Source organism: Jaculus jaculus, chromosome 16, assembly GCF_020740685.1.
Source record: "Jaculus jaculus isolate mJacJac1 chromosome 16, mJacJac1.mat.Y.cur, whole genome shotgun sequence".
Lineage (NCBI taxonomy): Eukaryota > Metazoa > Chordata > Mammalia > Rodentia > Dipodidae > Jaculus > Jaculus jaculus.
The window spans coordinates 24,881,234-24,901,734 of NC_059117.1; the positions used below are offsets into that span (position 1 = coordinate 24,881,234).

General features: G+C 37.3%; 1 protein-coding gene, 1 non-coding gene and 1 pseudogene across 5 annotated transcripts in view; 1 reads left to right on the top strand and 2 right to left on the bottom strand.

Annotated features, from left to right (window-relative positions):
- Immp2l (inner mitochondrial membrane peptidase subunit 2) overlaps positions 1–20,501 on the bottom strand; it is an 872,509-nt gene that overhangs the window by 729,154 nt on the left and 122,854 nt on the right. The gene's annotated exons all lie outside the window — the stretch shown is intronic.
- Positions 7,849–7,977, top strand: LOC123455482 (annotated as a pseudogene).
- Positions 8,962–9,066, bottom strand: LOC123455400. The gene has a single exon (XR_006633889.1). It is a non-coding gene; the product is annotated as a U6 spliceosomal RNA (small nuclear RNA).

Consider the following 20,501-nt stretch of genomic DNA (forward strand, 5'->3'; position numbering starts at 1 on the left):
TTTCTCTGCCCTGAGAGCTTTGGGCATGTAAGTCCAGCACAGGGCTGATGTTTTTAAGCTTTGCTCCCCCTGGATTATGTGAATGTTTCTTCTAAATCTTTGTGTATGGGTTTCTAGATGCTATCTTCCATATGCTTGTGAAACCGTTCCAGACTCTTCCTAGATTCCCATTTTCCCTAAATAAACCTCCCTAAATAAACTCAATATTTCATAATTTATATTTCTGTTTACCAATTTATAGTTAAAAATAGAATAAGGACCCAAAATTGGGGTTCACAAGTCTGGGAAACTCCTTCTAAGATCCAAAATCCTGCATTATTGTCCTCTGTTATTTGCAAGTGGTATTGGGTGGCTTTTTAGAGATACTGTCTCACTGTGGCCTGGAACTTGCTCTCCTCCTGCCTCAGCCTCTAGATGCTGGGATGTGGGATGTCAGGGTGGCCACAAGGAGCTGGCAATACACACATGCATGGATGTAGAGGGACAGGACATGATTTGTGTCCCAAACAGGGCAGAATGCCACTACTTGAGATTAAGTTACACTATTCAAAATTGCATGAAAGTATTTTTAAAAATGTGAATTGCTTATTTCTGGAACTTTCCATACATTTTTTAAAAACCATCACTGACCATAGTAACTGAAGATACAGAACATGAAACTATGGATAAGAAGAAACTACTGTAGCTTATTTTGACAATTAACAAAATTTTCAACATCCTTAAACTGTCTTCAAAAGCATGATTTTTAACTGGCTATATCCCACAGTTAGACTGACCCTCCAACGTTGGACACCAATACATTTACTTCACAATAATGCAGTAACTACTGTCCCTTTATCAGCTGAGTTCTTATAAAAAAAATTCTACAAATTGAAAATATCAAAGAAAGGCAAACATTCTCTCAATGCTCTTGATATCTACCACAAGACTGTTCTCTACAATAGTAACTACAAGTGGAAGTATCAGCTTGATGGGCCCCATCTTTAATCCCAGCACTCAGGAGGCAGAGGTAGGAAGAGGACTGTGAGTCCAACACCAATTCCAGGTGAGCCTAGGCTAATACAAGACCCTACTGTGAAAAACTCAGCAAAAAAGTACAAGTATGCTAGAAACTACATCACACCAAAATAGCCAGAGTAATGCATAAGAAAGGTGTTTCACATTTAATTTCACTATTTTAATTACAAATAGGGTTAATCATCTTGACAGATTAGTTTTCCATTTCCTTTTTTTTTTTTTTAGTTTTTGAACTATCTGCTCATGACTTTTCCCCATTTTTCTTTAAAACTGTTTCTTTGCTATTTTGTGGCTTTTTCACAGACATGAGTGATATGTTATATATTGCAAATATTTTTCTAGGTTCTCATTTACTTTTAAATATCATTTCAAGTTTTTTGACATACAAAAGATTTTCATCTTACATAATCATATTTGTCAAACTGTTTCTTCATTATATTTCCCTTTTGTTTTAAAGTCAGCAAGGACTTCTTTGACCTAATATCAAATTATTTATCTTTACTTTCTTCTGAATATTGTATGGCTTCCATAGTTTATATTTAATGCATAGCAATGTGCAATGCATATCATGATATACAGAACTGATAATGGGAGGCTAATCATGTTTTTCAGAAAGAATATTCTACCCCATAAAATTCAAACTATAAAAACTTTAAAACTAAATGTATTATTAATGGTCCTTTCACATATAACAAATTTTAACTTTTTGGTTTTTTTAATCTGGAGTACTACCATGTATTAACATGTTTGCATCTAATATAAGCATCATTTGGCTACCTTACAGAGTACAAAATCAATATTCCCTTCCATTTTTGTCACCTGCACTACAATATGAAAAAAATCAACCAAATATCCTCCACTCCAAAGAGAAGTTTGAGTAGAGGACTTATCTACCATGTAGACTTCAACTCCTCTCAAAACAATTCAAAATTAAAAGCACAGAATGAAGTTACATAAATTGTATTCTAAGCCATGGCTGAAAGACCTATGCTAGCTCCAATGTGCCAACACAAAACAGATTGAACTGTAATTAAATGTCAGTGCACCCCAGGAGCCTTTCCCAGGATCCCACTCCCTGGACTAAACAGGTACCTCTCCTGTGTACTTTCCACACTATCTGTACATACCTGATCATAGTGCTTATCATCTTACATTTCACTTTCTGACTTAACAATGGATCTATCTCCTAAATAATAAGGTTCTCAAAAGTAAGCACTATGTTACAACTATCATTTTAATTCTACCACTTAACTCATTAAAAAAATCTATAAATAGTTGTTACCTGAATGAATGTATGCAAAATTACAAGTAAAGAAAGTAATTTCTTTCATGTTGGCCAGTTACTTTTAACTGCAGGTTGATCTTCTTAGGCCTGGGTATCCAATTCAAAATGAATGCTTTCTTAGAAACATGACATGTGAAGTGTATTCTAGCTAAAATTGTATGATGCTACAACTTGGATTGCCACTGGACCTCCTACTTAGAATGTCTTCCTGTTCATTTTGGATCTTCCAGACTTTCTTGGCATTTCTAATGAATCCCAATATCCATTTAATGATTTTTCCATCATATTTGGAGAAAAAGAAAGGGGGATTAATTATACTGAAAAGCCCTTTTCAGATACATTTTGATGAAGTTTGTCTTGTTTCATTTTCCCCAAATTTTTAATCTTACATTTTTTAAATACTTTCCTATTTTTTACTATTATTTTATGCTGTGTCATATGTAGCCCAGGTTGGCTTCAAACTCACTACATAGAAAAGGATTACCTTGAACTAATCCTCCAGCCTCTACCTCCATGCACTGGGATTATACACCTGTGCCAACATGCCTAACTTATATAGTGCTAAGGAACTGAACCCAGGGCCTCATGCATGCTGAACAGGTCCTCTACAAGGGTTTCCTCTAGCTCAAGCTGACCTGAAATTCACTATGTAGTCCTGGAACTCACAGCAATCTTCCTTCCTCTGCCTCCCAAGTGCTGCGATGGAAGGCATGACACCACATCCAGTTTTTGCTGCTGCTGCTTCTTTTTTTCTTTTTTGTCTAAATTTTCGAAATCATTTTGAAATGACATATTTTCACTGATATTTTTTCAAGATTTAGTGATATGGTAAGATTATCTAAATGCTATGTTAGAGAACAATATTCAGGGAAAACATTATCTTGGAAAATTTTCTCCTGTGTCATATATCCATAACTTTAATAAATTTTAAAAAAATTTATTCAGTCAGTCACCCCTCCACATACTATATACTGAAAATGAGAATAAATAAAAGTCTTCTGTTCTGAAACTCTATGGAACTCCTTATTTTTCATTCCTGGTCCCTGAGTTCAAGTTCCCTTATTCCTATCTACATATTCATCCAGATAAACTAATGAGACCATTCTCTTCCTTAAAAACCTGATGTGTCTCCATGTATAAGAAAATCCAGTACAAATTACTCAAAATGGTCTTCTAGACATTTCATATCTTCATATCCACATGTTTCCTATTACCATCCTAGTGGGGTTTCCTGTTCCAGTCATGAGGCTTGCACAGTCGTGCAAACATACATGTCTACTCATGTCAAATTATGCCTGAGAGTCCATAGCACCCTCCCAAGACAAATCCTCCCCCTTCTATCCAAGCCTCTTCTAGCTTAACAGAAAGTTCTTCAAGTTCAAATACATCCACACCACTCCCATTCTAGTTGTATAAAAAAGTTCAAGCTGTCATTCCTATGCTATTTTATCACTGTACACTGTTTCCATACCAAACATGTTACAATTCTTAAAGTCAGATGGTTTGACTATTTATTTTATACTTCTCATAATATTTACCATAATCACTAGTGAATTAGACAATCCATGAAATAATTTAGCACAATGCCTTTTTGAAACATGAAAAAACCACAAGGTAAAAGTTAACCTAATGCTCCAAAATTGCATAAAGTTCGAGAACCCAGTGTAAAACTAAACACAAGGTATTTTTCTGGTTGTAAAGAATCTTGTACCCAGGTTTGATTCCCCAATACCCACATCAGCCAGTTGCACATGGTGGCACATATGTCTGGAGTTCATTTGCAATGGCTAGAGGTGCTGGTGTGCCCATTCTCTATTTCTCTAATAAATAAATAAAAATTATATTATATACATTTATATATATATGAATCTTGTAGACAGTGGAGAAACAGCAGGAATGAGGATTCTTTCCTTTTTGTTATCATTAGTAATATTAACTTTGAAATTAGGTGATATAAAATGTAGGGGAATATAGCAGAATCACAATTCTGAATGTAAATTAGGCATGATGGCACACGCCTTTAATCCCAGCACTTGGGAGGCAGAGGTAGGATGATTGCCATGAGCTCAAGGCCTCCCTGAAACTACATATTATATTCCAGGTCAGCCTAGGCTACAGCGAGACCCTACCTTGGAAAAAAAAAAAAGTCTGAATGTAGACGTGTTGTCACATTTAAATGTAAAGTATGCCACTTTAAAAATTATTTGAAAGGTTTATATTTATTCTTTTACCTGTGTAAGTACCAGGCATACCTGAAATAACCTCAAACACATAAGACTAATTAGTGTCAATGAGAGCCTTACATAAAGGAGTTTTATCATAAAGACCTAATATATTCATTATATTCAATCATGCCCTAGCTCAAAGTACTTTGTCTACTTAGAAAATAAACTGCAAGCCAGGTATAGTGGTGCATGCCTTTAATCGCAGCACTCAGGAGGCAGAGGTAGGAGAACTGCCCTGAGTTTGAGGTCAACCTGGGACTATAGAATAAGTGCCAGTCAGCCTAGGTGAGAGCAAGACCTTACCTTGTAGCCAATGTATTTGCTGAATTTTTTTAAATTCAAAAGATATAAATTGTTCTGGGAGAATAACTAGCATACCAAGAATCAGGTTCAGAGTGATACAATTAAAAATGACCACTACAGCAGTTAATATATTAAGGGCACAGTTGAATTGCTAAGAACCTTGTAACAAAAAGGATTTGCCCAACTACTACTGTAATGACTATAAAAAATTTTATTTGCTAATGATCTCATCTAAAACACATTATGTTTGACAGGATATAAATGCACTCATATATAATAGGCATATAAGGATGTTAATTATGACTTCCTTCTCTCACTAATAACAAATGACTTTTGAATAGATCTCTGAAGAGTTTTAAATGATTTTCTGAACTCTATTTTTTCCATTTTGAAATAAGGAACTCATCCAATAGTAAATGGAAAATGCAAACACTTCACTAACTATTTTGGTGATGGAGAAACTATCTATCTACTCCACCATTTCACTTGAAAGGTTTGAAATTTGGAAAGACCTACACTTCATTCTTAAAGCCTGCATACACTAAAAATAAAACTTATTCAAATTTTCAAATTTGGCAAAGACAATAATTTTAAGCATCAACCACACTCCCTAAAGGAATGATGTCAACTGGTTTTCTTAAATTAATTCAGTGACCTATAATAATGTGAGTCCTTGATACATAATGTCTATCAGTGGGCAATGAAAAAATTTCAGAACTGTTTCTGGTGTTTCAACTCCTAAAAAGAAACCAAGATCCAATGGGGTTCCTTAATTCCTATATTACCTTGCTTATATTATTTATAATAATATCAGGAAATAAACATTAACTAGTAAGAGCTTAATAGAACAACACTCCACAAATGAAATTCAAGATAAACCAAAATTTCTGGTAATGTCTCTGAACCAGTCATCTTTCTGAACTAAGACACTGCAAACAGGTGAGAGTCCTCTTTCACCAGCAATGGTTTAGTTTCACATGTGCCTACATGACTTTTTAGATATGTAAGAGAATGTAAGAAAATAAGCCATGACATTCCTTTCCAATGACTTCAAAAGTCTCAAGACAGAAATTCTCAAGTTATCCTGATCATTCACCATCTACACTGTGCCCAAGTATGTAGCCATCAACATAAAGACCTGCTAAACACTCAAAGACAGAAGGGCCCAGCCCCATCATGACAGAGACTAGAGAAAGAGACCTAAACCCCAACTTGGTCCCAAAAGAAACTCACATTTAGAAGTGAGGAATAATGGGACAAACGAACCAGGAAACTGTGGAGGAACAGTAAGAATTTAATGTTTATTTTCTGATACTACTAGAACAGATTCAAAGACATCTACTCAGACAATGTATACAGATTACCATTTGTGTTTATCCTTATTTCACTTGTGGTTTCTTTAAATATTTTATTGATTCATTTGTGAGGAAGAAGAGAAATAGTCCATTTTTCACCAGGACTTCTGCAGTATCCTTCTTTTTGGATCCCAATTTCTGCTCTGGGCTCCTCTCATCCTCCTTTTACACAGCATCTACACTGTGCATGGAGTTCTGCGATAAAAATGCTCTATCTACTCTTCACCTACTTACTAACTCTTGTCTCCCACATGCATCTTCTTGCTCTTAAGAATGGTCCCAGGTATCTCAAAAAATTAACAATAGATCCTCCATATATAACGATATATAACTCCTGGGCATTCACCCAAAAGACTATCAGTCCATGTATCATAGAAACACTAGCACAATGTTTATTACAACACTGTTCACAATAGCCAAGTTATACAATCAACCTAGGTGTCAACAGAAGAATGGATAAGAAAATTTGGCATATGTAAGGAGTGAGATTTGTTTTTTAGCCATAAAGAAGAGTAAATTAATTTCACTTCCAAAAAAATGGATGCTACTACTGTTCTCATTGCTGAGTCAAAGCACCTGGCCAAAAGCAGTTTATGGAAGAAAATGGTTTATTTTGGCTTACAGTCTCCAGGGAAAGCTTCACACTGGCAGGGAAAAGGATGGTAAAGTAGAGGCTGGATATCACCTTCTTGCCACCATCAGGTGGACAACAGCAGCAGGAAAATGGGCTGAATTCTGTCATAGGGAAGCTGGCTACAACACTTCTGAGCCCAATCCCAGCAGCACACCTCCACCAGCAAGGCTCACCCTCCCAAGTTACCCCCAGCTGGTGACCAAGCCCTCAGAACACATTATCTTCTGGGGGATATCTAATTGAAGCTACCACATCTACAGGCAACTGGGTTAAGTGAATTAAGCTAATCTCAGAAAAGCAAATGTTCTGTGTTTTCTCCCATTTGTGGTTGACAGATCTTATGTAGGTATATACAGCCATGCATGCACCGATGACATGAGAGTGGAGGTGCAAGGCGCAAAGGGAACAAAGCAGACTACTGGAAGGAGGAGGCGACAAGAACGGTGTGAGCAGGGGTGAGCGGAACATGCTCGGCATACACTATAGACATGAAAGAACCTACAAAAAAAAAGAGAGAGACCGTCTCCTCTTAGATCTCCACACTTGTGTGCTGTCTGGAAATTTTTCCCCCAGATATTTAGCCTACTGACTTATTTTATTCAGGTATCAACTCAAACTTGACTCCAAGTTAGAGAGGCCTTCCTAGTTCACACGAAGGCTGTAGACCTGTCACAGTTGGATCCTCTAGGAAAAAGAGCCTACGACTCACATTCGCATTCACTTCGAGGAGAGTTCTCAGATCACAGCCAAGAAAAGGAGGGAAACAAGACAGGAAAAGGGAAAGCTGAACCAGAAGACAGATGTAACAGAGGCCTTGACTCTGGGAAACTAGAGAAGGCTTCAGAAGTCCCCAGTGAGGAAGGAGTGCTGGACCCTGGGCCTACGCACTGATGCATAGTAGGTGCCTGGCACCCCAAAGAGGGGTGTGACCCTGAGTGAGGTATAGGGACATGTGCATAGAGAAGTGGACAGCAAAGAGACAGACTACTTCACACACTAGAATAATCAGAAGTTAAAAAGTAAAATCCTAGCTTTGTGCAGTGGCAGTATCGTAACCAATGAGGTTTATCCGAGGCATGATTATTGCTAATTAAAAAGTAAAATCCAGAAAATGTCATGTGTTTGCAAAGATTTGGAGAAAATAGAATCCTAAGGCATTGAGGTAGGAATGTAAAATGACACACACAACTGCACAGGAAAACAGCTTGGCAGCTTCTTTTTAAGTTAAACATAAACTTATCACAAAACTTGGTATTTCCACACTTCCCAAGAGACATGAAAACATATGACTACAGAAAGACTTGTCAAAGAATATTTGTAGCACTACTGCTCATAATACCTAAAAACTAAAACATAAAAGTCTGCCAACTAGTGTACAGATTAATAAAATCAGATACATCTACAAAAAGAAATACTATTTAGCCATAAAAGGGAACAAATGGTACATGCTGAAAGAGGCCAATACTTATTATGATCTTCTCTTTAAATGAAAGACCCACAAGTGTATAATAGCACGTTAGTGCTTACATACACAGGGCGGGAGTTAACAAAAAGGAGTGAGTGCAAAGAGGCATAAGGAATAACTTGAAATTATGCAAATATTCTAAGTTCACAATATACCATTGATTTCTATAGTCAGTATGGCCTAATTTTATGGGTTATAAATAATATAGCAATAAAAATGTGAGAATAAAAGAAAAATGAGGCTGGGTGTGGTGGTGCACGCCTTTAATCTCAGCCCTAAGGAGGCAAAGTAGGAGGAACACTGTAAGTACGAGGCGACCCTGAGACTACATAGTTAATTCCAGGTCAGCCTGGACCACAGTGAGACCCTACCTTGAAAAATAAAAAAATAAAAAAGAAAGAAAAGAAAAACAACGATCTTCACTCAGTTAATGTCTTTTAAGTGTTACATACTGACAATGGTAAGAGCTAATATTCACTGCATTTGTTATTTGCCAGAGGTCAAGAGCTGTTCTGTTTTATATGAATTCTCATTTTATCCTCTCACTAATCCTATGAAGCAGAAACTATTATAATCCCATTTCAGAGGTGGAATAGCTCAAAAAGGGAAAATAAATAGCATGCTTAAGGTCATACAGCAAAACATACTGCAAGTAGTTTAACCTCTACTCTTTTCCTTTAAATATGAAACGCTTCACGAATTTGCATGTCATCCATGGAGGGGCCATGCTAATCTTCTCTATGTCTTTCCAATTTTAGTATATGTGCTGCCAAAGAAAGCACAACTTCTACTCTTTAAAGTAATTAATTCAGGCTGGAGAGATGGCTTGGTGGCTAAGGCATTTGCCTACAAAGCCAAAGGACCCAGGTTCAATTCCCCAGGACTCATGTAAACCAGATGAGCAAATGTAAGCAAGTGAATTTGGAGTTTGTTTGCAGCAGCTGGAGGCCCTGGTATGTCCATTGTCTGTCAAAAAAATAAATAAAAATAAAGTATTTTTTAAAGTAATTAATTCTACTGGCATTATGCTAAGAAATAGCACTTACCCATATTACCAGCAAAATCAGAAGACACTATTAAATATATGTTACTACTGTAAGCTCACAGGAAGTAACAGATTAAAGACTATCCACTAATTAAACCAACTTGCAACACTATTGGTTATCTCTACTAGTTACTAACACCGGTAGTAAATAATATTCATGACAAGTCAGCTCCCATCCAGAAGAGATTAAACTGTAAACAAATACAAAGAACACCCATAATCTAATATACTAAAAAGCTACAGTCATGAGGATACAGAAAAATCACTGTAGCATATGTAAATATAATTTTATTCTGTAAGGGACATACATAAAAGCATGCACACAAACACCAAGCCACCCGCTCGCTGCCTGTAATCAAGATCCTTCTAGTGCATCATGTCTCAGAATTGCAGGCATATCATTGTTCCTATAACTGAACAGCACAATAGGACAAGACAGGATGACAGAGTGGTTTATCTTTTTCGCATGAAGCTTCAGTAATAAATTCCCCATGGCAGTTAACCAATATGAATGGAAAACTTGGTGACACTAACTTCTTGTGTATCTTCACATAAAACTTTCTCAAATTTAGAGGCAGGTCTGGATAAGGATGCTGATATATGAATCGCCTACTATCTAGTTAATATTTTTAAAGACATGTAAATGATCAGCAAGTTTAGGATATTTGACAACAATGTATTTTTAACACACACACACAAAAAAAAAAAAAACCAATGCACTGACAGGGCAGGAGAGATGATGTGTAACTGAGATCACATTCACCTTCAATACCTTTGGAGTCTCAGACTGAAAACCTACATCAGCACTTTCTGTCTAAATGACATATTGATGCAAAGATAGAATGAAAATGGTGCTTAAAATATGGCATTTATAACTGAGAATAAATGCTTTCAAGTGTTGATAAGCTTCTGTCAGTTAAACTGCTTTTATACAGAAGTGTTCTTTCCTAAATACTCCTCTACCACTTTTCTGAGAAAATTTTATAATTAATTTATGTTCCAAGTTAATAAATAAAAACATTTTTGTAAGCTGGGCATGGTGGCACACACCTTTAATCCCAGCACTCGGAAGGCAGAGGTAGGAGGATTGCCGAGAGTTTGAGGCCACCCTGTGACTCCACACTGAATTCCATCCAGGTCAGCCTGGGCTAGAGTGAGACCCTACCTCAAAAACAAAAAACAACAACAACAACAAAATTTGTGTTACTAATATGTATATAAAACAGTTATATAAACTTAAAGTAAGTGATTCAAAGTAGAAAATTAATTACTGCCTCTAATTCTCTTAGAATATAACATGTGCATCTAGAAAGCAATCCATCAATAACAAATTTATGATTCAGGATGAATACCAGCCTAGAGCTAAACATTTCTAGATCTAAATAACCAAGCACATTGAATAGCCCCTTGGGTTAACATATACTCATGAAATAACTCTCATAACTCAGCATACATCATGCTAAGAACCATTCAAATGGCATGTGTTCAGTCTTGGATCCAAATCCATTTTTAAATGAAGCTGTACAGACTGTTACCCACGTAAAGCCAGATGCACAAAGGGGCACATGTGTCTGGACTTAGGTTGCAGTGGCTAGAGGCCCTGGTGCACCCATTTTCTCTCTCTCTCTCTCTCTTTTATCTCTTTCTGCTTACAAATAAATAAATAAAAACATTGTTTTATATGTACATATAAACATATGTATATAAAACAATATCTGATTTTATTTTTTTTTATTATATATATACACACACATATATATATAAGAATACCGGGCTGGAGAGATGGCTTAGCGGTTAAGCGCTTGCCTATGAAGCCTAAGAACTCCAGTTCGAGGCTCAGTTTCCCAGGTCCCACGTTAGCCAGATGCACAAGGGGGCGCACGCGTCTGGAGTTCGTTTGCAGAGGCTGGAAGCCCTGGCGCGCCCATTCTCTCTCTCTCCCTCTATCTGTCTTTCTCTCTGTGTCTGTCGCTCTCAAATAAATAAATAAATAAATAAAAATTTTTAAAAAAAATAAAAAAAGAATACCTAAATGATATCTTAACTCCTATTGAAAGTTTAGTAGCTTGTTTTGTTAAAAATTTGTATTTGTATATTAAAAATTCTTTGAAATCTTTGAAAATAGAAACATACAGCTAATATAGTTTGTTTCTAACAACAACTAAATTCAATATTCAGGTTTAAGGCAATTATATTCATTACTATGAGTTTAAATGGAAATATATATATACACTGAACAGCTATAGGGTCATCTTCCCAATTCTGTAACAAAGTGATATAGTGGACAAAACACCTGTGGCTTTTTCAAACACTGGACAAAAGGCAGGACAGGTTTGTAATTATTGGAGAAGGGAAACAATTCATTGATCTTGAAGACTGCCTGTATTTCGTCTCTTAATTCAGAGGCAAAGTCTATAGAGTTTTTCAATGAATAACAAATGCAAAAGGGGAAAAAAAAAAAAACAAGTCTCATAAACTGTGAATAGATTTGAGGAAGCCTGAATGGATGAAGTGGGTAACACAAGGAAAAGCTGTGGTAATTAACATAGGAATGCCTTTACTCTATACCGAATAAGATAAAATTCCAAGAAGCCAATTTAAAACAACAACAAAACTATAACAGAAAGATCAATGCTAGGGGAACTGTAGGTAAGCAATCCTCATGGAGAAACCTGTGGGCATTGTGTAGACCACAGAGAATCTCTGTGCCTTACTATGAAGATGAACAGCTCTAGAGTAATCTCCACACTCTGACATTACAATGAAGATGAATGGCTCTACAGTAATCTCCACACTCTGACATTACTACAGGAAAGTAAGCCTTGAAATGGTCACACTGACCTGCAGTTAACTTTGCTACCAAGAAATGGATTTCTTTTAAAAAAAAAAATAATAAAAATTTATCTAAACGAGGCTGGAGAGATCGCTTAGCAGTTAAGGTGCTTGTCTGCAAAGCCAAAGGACCCAGGTTCAATTCCCCAGGACCCACATAAGCCAGAAGCACAAAGTGGCACACGCATCTGTAGTTCGTTTTCAGCCACTGGAGGCCCTGTTGTGCCCACTCTCTGTATCTGACTGCCCACCCTCTCTTTCAAGTAAGCAAGTAAAAATAAAAATAATTAAATTAAATTTAAAAATACAATAAAATGTATAAACAATGTAAATACTAACAGTCATTGCACAATTAAAAAATCAGACAGGCAGAAAAATCAGCCAATAAAAAGAGCTCCAGAATTAATAAAAATAATAAAATTAGTATAAATACTTTAAAATAGATATTTATGTGGGCACAAGATTTAAGACATAAAGGAAACATAAATGAGATAAGAAAAATAAGACAACACACTTCCTCCAGTAAAGATCCATTTCCCAAACTGCCATCAACTTGGGATCAAGCATTCAAAATACATGAGTCTATAGGGGACTGCCACAAAAGAGAACTAAATTAAGTATCTAAATGTAAAATACATTTGGCACTAAAATTTCAGTATGGGGTTATCAAATTAGGCAATCAGAAAAAAAATCACTTAAATTAATGATATAATAACAAATTATCTTAAAGGACAAAAAAACCTAAAAATGAGGAAAACATTAAGAACATGTAGGAAACTATCAAATATCCTAATATTTATGTCTTTTTCTTTCTCTCTTCCCCTCTCTCTCTCTCTCTCTCTCTCTCTCTCTCTCTCTCTCTCTGCTTGCAAGTAAATAAAGTGTCTTGGTTTATGATTTTCTTTGTTCTATTTCTTTGTTCTTTATGAAAGTATGACTATGTTAGGACAAGGAATTTGGGATAAACTAAGTCTTTGTTCTCATGTCATGGTCACTCATATTTGGATCCAGAATAAACTAACTCATTTTCTTTGATGTGAGAGTTGTGTTTTTACCCTTTAACAGTTCAATCTTCTAGTATTGCTAATAAATAAATTAATACCATACTTTTTCTGCATTTAAGAAAAACAAATGTAAGCGTACAAGTTCAAGCACATCAGCAACTCCATGAAGAAAAATCATAAAGAAAATCCACACACAAAAAAACTGAGATAGGCGCTAACTCCTCTAGGCAGTAAGCACAGGTCCATGGTGAATTACAAAACAGTCACTATAAGCCACAGTCACACACTCAAGGATAGAACAGGAAGAAGATTCATTCAGCCAAGAGACTTCAGACTAAAGACAATCATTGGAAGAGGGGATGGACAAGAGTGACTTCCATGCGTGACTACTCCCCTGACTGAATGAGAAGGGCATAGACAGTCCCTTGGATGGGACAAGGGCACATGAGCCCCTCACTGCTGAGGTCAGCAGTGTGGGTGACGAATGACCAATCGCAGTAAAGATTACCTCAGTCTCTATGAAATTCCCACCGTAAGTCCCGTAGAAGGCCAGTAGGCAAACTCTCTTTTTCTCGGGTTGCCCCCTCTGCTTGGAAGTCCTTCTAACTATATCTGAATAAACCCACTCTCTCTTGCTCACCTCTTGTTCTTTAACTCCTCTTCAGCACATGGCAAGGACTCAAACCCATTCTTTAATGTCTCCTGGCTTTATCTTATCAATTTATTTCTCCATCCAAAGCACACCAGAGCCACATTTTTGTAATCTCATTTAACAAAAGGGAGAAAAAGGCTTTTTAAAAGTGGGGGAGGGGAATATCTTATTAAGTTTGGAGGACGTAGCCTGAGAACCACGAAAACATTATACAAGGTTAATGCTAAAACAATTGATTGTGATGCTCCCTTAAGAAGTCAGGGTAGGGGCTGGAGAGATGGCTTAGCGGTTAAGTGCTTGCCTGTGAAGCCTAAGGACCCCGGTTCGAGGCTCGGTTCCCCAGGTCCCACGTTAGCCAGATGCACAAGGGGGCGCACGCGTCTGGAGTTGTTTGCAGAGGCTGGAAGTCCCCAGTCCCCATGGAAATCCCCCTCCTCCGCAGGGGCCGCCGCCCGCCCGGAAGTGAGAAGAACATAAAGCGGTCCTCGCAGAGGAGGACTTCCCGGGAGGTCGCAAAGTCAACTGTGCCAGCATCTCCTCAACAGCGTCCAGAAAGCAACCCCTACAAAAAAAAAAGGTGTAGTGCACACACAGGCCAGTACTGGTCGGTGGGGAAATGAAGTATCAAACCACAGAAAGACTTTAAAAAAAACGCCATCAATAAAGAGAAGCAAAAAGGTAAAAAGAAGCCAGTCTGAAAAGACAACACAGCTCAGGATTCCAACCAGAGCACATTCTGGAAAAGGATCTGTGGCCACTAGGCATTTGAGGAACAGGAAGAAGGATGAGATTAACAGATGGGGTGCAGGGGATATTGAGGGGCCCTGATCTGTTCTCCATGACATAACTGTGATGGATTCAAGTCTCTATGCACTTGTCAAAACCATGGATCTACACAGCACAAAATAACCCTAGTGAGAAGTACAAACTTCAGTTAGAAACACTATGTCACTCTCAGTTCCTCAATTTTAATGAATGTGCCACAGCAATGCACAGCAGTGAATCAAGGGAACCCTGCAGGGAGGGACAGGAAACACAGGAATCTCCAAAATTGTATTCACTTTTCTCTGTAAGCCTAAAGCTATAACGCAAGCTAGCATATTAGTTCTTAAAAATACAATTCAGGGCTGGAGGATGGCTTAGCGGTTAAGCCATTTGCCTGCAAAACCAAAGGACCCAAGTTCAATTCCCCAGGAACCTCGTTAGCCAGAGGAACAAGGGTGCGCACACGTCTGGAGTTTGTTTGCACTGGCTGGAGGCCCTGGCATGTGCCTATTCTCCCTCGCTCCCTCTCTCTCCCTCTCCCTCTCTCTCTCTGTCTCTTCCTCCCTCCGTCCCTCCCTCCTCCTTTCTCTGTCAAATAAATAAAAATAAAATATTTTTTAAAAATACAATTCAGGGAGCAGCCAGCAGGGAAGTAACTTAGCAGTATAGCAAATGCTTAGCACATGTCAAGCTCTGGGTTGGATGTCCAGGACCCAAAACAAACCCACCAAAACCCACAATTTTAAATGTTCACATGACTTCTAAGTGACAGGCAGACGTTGAAAACGTTCCCACATTCACATCCCCTGGTGCATGCACTCTGTATAATTATCATTTCTCCTGGTATGTGGGCAAGGCTATAAATAAGATAGGTCTCATTCCCATAATCAGGTTACATTGTATGGTAAAGATGAAAGGATTTCCACAGATATAATTACACCCAAAAGAGTTCAACTTGGCTTCTTTAAACCAAAAAACTGTTCTTGGCAACTCAGGATCAGGTGCTTCTTAAAGGAAAGATTCAGGGCTGGAGAGATGGCTAAGCGGTTAAGTGCTTGCCTGTGAAGCCTAAGGACCCCAGTTCGAGGCTCGGTTCCCCAGGTCCCACGTTAGCCAGATGCACAAGGGGGCGCACGCGTCTGGAGTTCGTTTGCAGAGGCTGGAAGCCCTGGCGCGCCCATTCTCTCTCTCTCTCCCTCTATCTGTCTTTCTCTCTGTAATAATTAAAATAATTAAAGGAAAGATTCAAAGGTAGGAAGAGAATTTTCCCAGTGGTCATGAATGGAGAGCGTTATGTGGGGGTCATATAGCAAGGCCTAATGGAGTAGCCCTCCTGACAGAGGGAGTCATGTTGGACAAAAGTTTAAATGGAAATCAGGACCTTGATAATATAGCTGTAAGAAACTAGATAGCACCAACAACCACAGGAGCATGAAAGATAAATCCATTTGATCCCAGACTAGCGTGCATCACAGACAAAGCCTTGATTTTAGCCTATGAGGCCTTGAGCACGAAACTTAGCTGTGCCCAGTCTAGACCCTTCACCCCAAAAGCTGAACAATTACCTTTGAACTTGTAGGAAATTTGTCATGCAGCAATAGAAAACCATCAGCATGTTACCTTCAGCTAAAAAAGCAACAAAATAACAAGCTAAGCTTAAAAACAAAAGAAGACAATTGAGAATTCATACATTTTGAAAACCAATAAAATTTCATAATCACAAAAATGTAAATTAGTTTCATGCACATAGCTGACATTTGACATTTTGCAAAACCAAATTACAAGTAACATATATGACCAACCACAGCCTAAAAAAATTTATAACAAAGAATAAAATGCAAGAACAAATCTACTACAAGGTAATATTTAAAATTCTACTTACGAGCTTATAAATTAGTACTGTTAAATGGAAATTAAAACTAAAAAAGAAAAAAAAAATCACCTGAACATTATAGATTTTGGTCCCAAAAACATCACAGAGAAAAAGCTCTTTTAATTTTCAAATAAAACAGGAGTCCTGAATCTGTGACTAGAACTTTTAAATACTTATAAAAACTGAGGAAAAGCCAGACATGGTGGGTCATGCCTCTAATCTTTGCACTTGGGAGGCAGAGGTAGGATCACCATGAGTTCAAGGCCACCCTGACAATGTATAGTGAATTCCAGGTCAGCCAGGGCTAAAGAGAGACCCTACCTCAAAAAACCAGTAAAACAAAGCCAAGGCCAAAGTCCATGCTTGCTTTTCAACCTGCTAGAATATGGATTTAAAAAATTGAAGATCAGGGCTGGAGAGATGGCTTAGTTATTTAGGCGCTTGCCAGCAAAGCCAAAGGATCCTGGTTCAACTCTCCAGGTCCCATGTAAGCCAGATGCACAAGGTAGAACATGCATCTGGAGTTCATTTGCAGTGGCTGGAGGCCCTGGTGTGTCCATTCTTTCTGTCTCTCTTCCTCTTTCTCTCTCTCAAATAAGTAAATAAATAAAATATATTTTTTTAAAAATTGAAGATCAGCCTAGTAAAAAAAATCAACAAACAAAAAATCCTGTATACTATGATGTGACCCATCTCGGATCACAGAATTACAACTGGTATGTGAGAGTCACCACAGGATACCAAAAGTTCAAGCTACAAAGATTGTTATGACATTTTATGATATGAAAGGTAAAAATGGTACATAAATTCCTATATGCCTCCTCTTCTTTAATCAGCAGATTATTTTTAATGAAACTTATCTCATATATACCATTTTATTTTTCAGTGACACATCTGACTAAACTTGGAGCATTTGTATAAACTATCATATGAACATTAACTAATAAAGGGAAGTTCATATGTGATATCTAGGAAAAACGGGATGTAGAAACTTAATGAATGGGTAAGAGGATAAGGGGAAAATGAAATGTTTGCTATATTTATGTAAGAAAAGCCTAAGAGTGTCTAAATAACTATAAACAAAAGTTCATATTCAACCAATAATACAAAAATTTTACGCACCATGCTACAGGAAAAACTTTAAATATATGCAGGAAATATAATAGAAGCATTATCATGTGCTGAGTCCATCAAGTACCACACACTGTATAGATGGAGAAGGAGCTGAAAAGTGTGATCAGTTTTAAAATACTATTCTCTGAATATTGTGATGACAGTGTCATTTAAATTTGACACCACTTATGATTTCATTTCTCTTGTAAATATATAGTGACTCTTATGGATAATTTATATTTGTAATTTTGTGATTTTCCCCTGAACAGGAGTCTTTCTCACTCTCTCTCTAACTTAAGTTTCAAGTCTCCCAAAAAACTTTCATATTCCTCTGATACAGGTTAGTTTGTCTTGATTAAAATACATATTTATTAATTAGTGGTCTTTACATTCTCATTTTTCCAAACATATGTATTACAACATGAATAAATCAATCCTATCACTGTTGTTGGCCCCAGGGACCTAAAGAAGGTTAATTTGAACTGCATCCATTCAGCTTACTCTGGATCTAATCTGGTATCATTTCAAACTCCAGCACAAAACAAGTTTACATCTCCCTGGCACTGACAGAAATGTCACTGTGGTAACTGAGCTGCACTGGGTACCTTTGTGCTTGGTAGTACGAATGCCAATGAAGGTCTTCATACAGTTTCTCTTACGGTTATTCAAACCATGAAGGCTTTCCCTTCAGTAAACAATACATTGAACTAAATTCTGCCTTGACAATACCAGTTTATTTCACAAAATAGAAACAAAAATTTCAGTTATCTAATTACATTTACAGAATGCTTTGAATGATACCAATATTTGTAAAACTACCTTTCTCTACTACAAAAACTCATATGCAACATAAATATAAAATACCCATTAGCCAAATGCTATTTATGCCAACATCCCTGAGCCATATATTATTATATTTCATTTCATACCCTTTATACTTCATTAAGTCATATCTCAATAACAAATTTCTCATTATTGTATTGCAGGAATATTCTCAGGCTGAAATTACATCAAATAAATTGTATATCAAATTTCTGAAAGCCATAGCCATAGGTAGAAATCAAATAAAATGCCTAATTTCACATAAATGGTTAAAGCTTCAAATGGATTACATTTATATAATTACCAAGGCACACTACTCTGAAATGCTTTCACCTGATGCTTCCTGCATCAGTATCTGAAGAATAATGCTATCCCAAAATATGTGCAATATACTGGCAGTCAATAAATAGTCAATATAAAATGAGAAGTTTTGTTAAATAAATTAAGAGGTGAATTTTAGATCTACGATTTGAGTAATTCTGTTGCTTATATTGATCCCTCACTTATAGCTACTAATAATAAAAAAAGAAGAGGAAAATAATTCCTATCTTATAGGATTAGAGGTGAAGCATTAATTTATTACCCTAATTCAAAAAAGTGCATAGTATTTATAGAGGGGAAATGGGATAGCAGTTACGAGCAGCTGACAGGACAGCACTGGGGGAAGAGGTACAGAGTTATGTGACAAGTACAGAGTTTCAGTGTCAAAAGATGAAAAGTTCTAGCAATAGATAGTGGTGGTGGTTACCTAACAAGATGCATGTAATGCCACTGGACTGTACACATGGAAAAAGTTTGCATGATACATCGGTTTCTTAGTGGGGTGTGGTACAGTCTTAAGGATTGAACTCAAGGCCTTATTCACGCTACACAAGCATTTTTTTATTAGTTATGTACATACTCAGTGTGTAAACAGCCATGCTGATACCATCGTTAGCTTTCTCTCTGTCCTCCCCCCTCCGAAAGGACACTATTCGCTGGAGATTGTGGGTCATGCATTGTGGGGGTAGCCATCAGTTATGGGGAGGATGCAATGTCTTTGTGCATAATGTCCCAACTTGTGGCTCTAACAATCTTTCTATCCCCTCTTCCGCAAATTTCCCTGAGCTATGTTGGGTTTGTTTTAGGTCTACTTCAGTGATGAGGTCTTGGGAGCCTCTGTGACTCTGGATATCTGTTTTGGTAGGAGATGCGTGTTCTCTGTGTCTATCTCCTTCACTTTTGTGCTGGTAACAAGTTCACCAAGAAAGTAGCACTCTTGCTCATTTCCCTAATTACTCTATGGTTTCAGCTAGGGCTGTGGTGAGGTGCCATGAGCTGAATCTATTCTCAGGTTCTGCTTCCATCTGAAAAATAGAAGTAGATTCTCCAGCGGAGAGTGAAGACAGGACCAGATGTGACTTTCTGGAGTAATGTTATTACTCTATAATTTGCTAGAAGTTCAAGGTGGAAAATGTTTAATTAAACTTATTACATGTTACTATATTTAAATCTTATATTAAAAGAGCTGATAAACTACTACTGAAGTCTAGCTAATAATATGCATACTAAGATGTTCTGAAACCTACTTTATGTTACAACACAAATGAATAAGAAGGATTGGGGGGAATATATAGAAGGATAAATGAATGGATAGTTATAAATTAGAAAACAATGTATAGTCAAAACTGGTATTGGAGCCAGAGAGATGGCTTAATGGTTAATTAAGACACTTGTATGCCTCAGGACCCAGGTTTGATTCCCCAGAGGCCACGTAGGACAGATGCACAAGGTGGCACATGCATCTGGAGTTCCTCTGCAGTGGAGAAACCTGTCTAGAATCTTGAAGAGAGTCAGTCCCCAAACAGCTTGTTTAGTGCCAGAAGGTGTTACATAAGCAACTGGGGAAAATTACCAACATCTGTCCAAGCAACTCATGGTCTAAGCTACTCAGCAGCAAACAACCTGATATGAGGTTCACTCAAGTGCAATAGTGGCACACAGTAATGGTGGGTAATCAACTGCTCTTGAATTGGCTGAAGGATCCGCTCAGTAGAATGGAGCCCATAGCTAAATCTGGGAAACAGGTCAGAACCATATGTTAAAATCAAGTCCACTCTCCAATGTCAAGC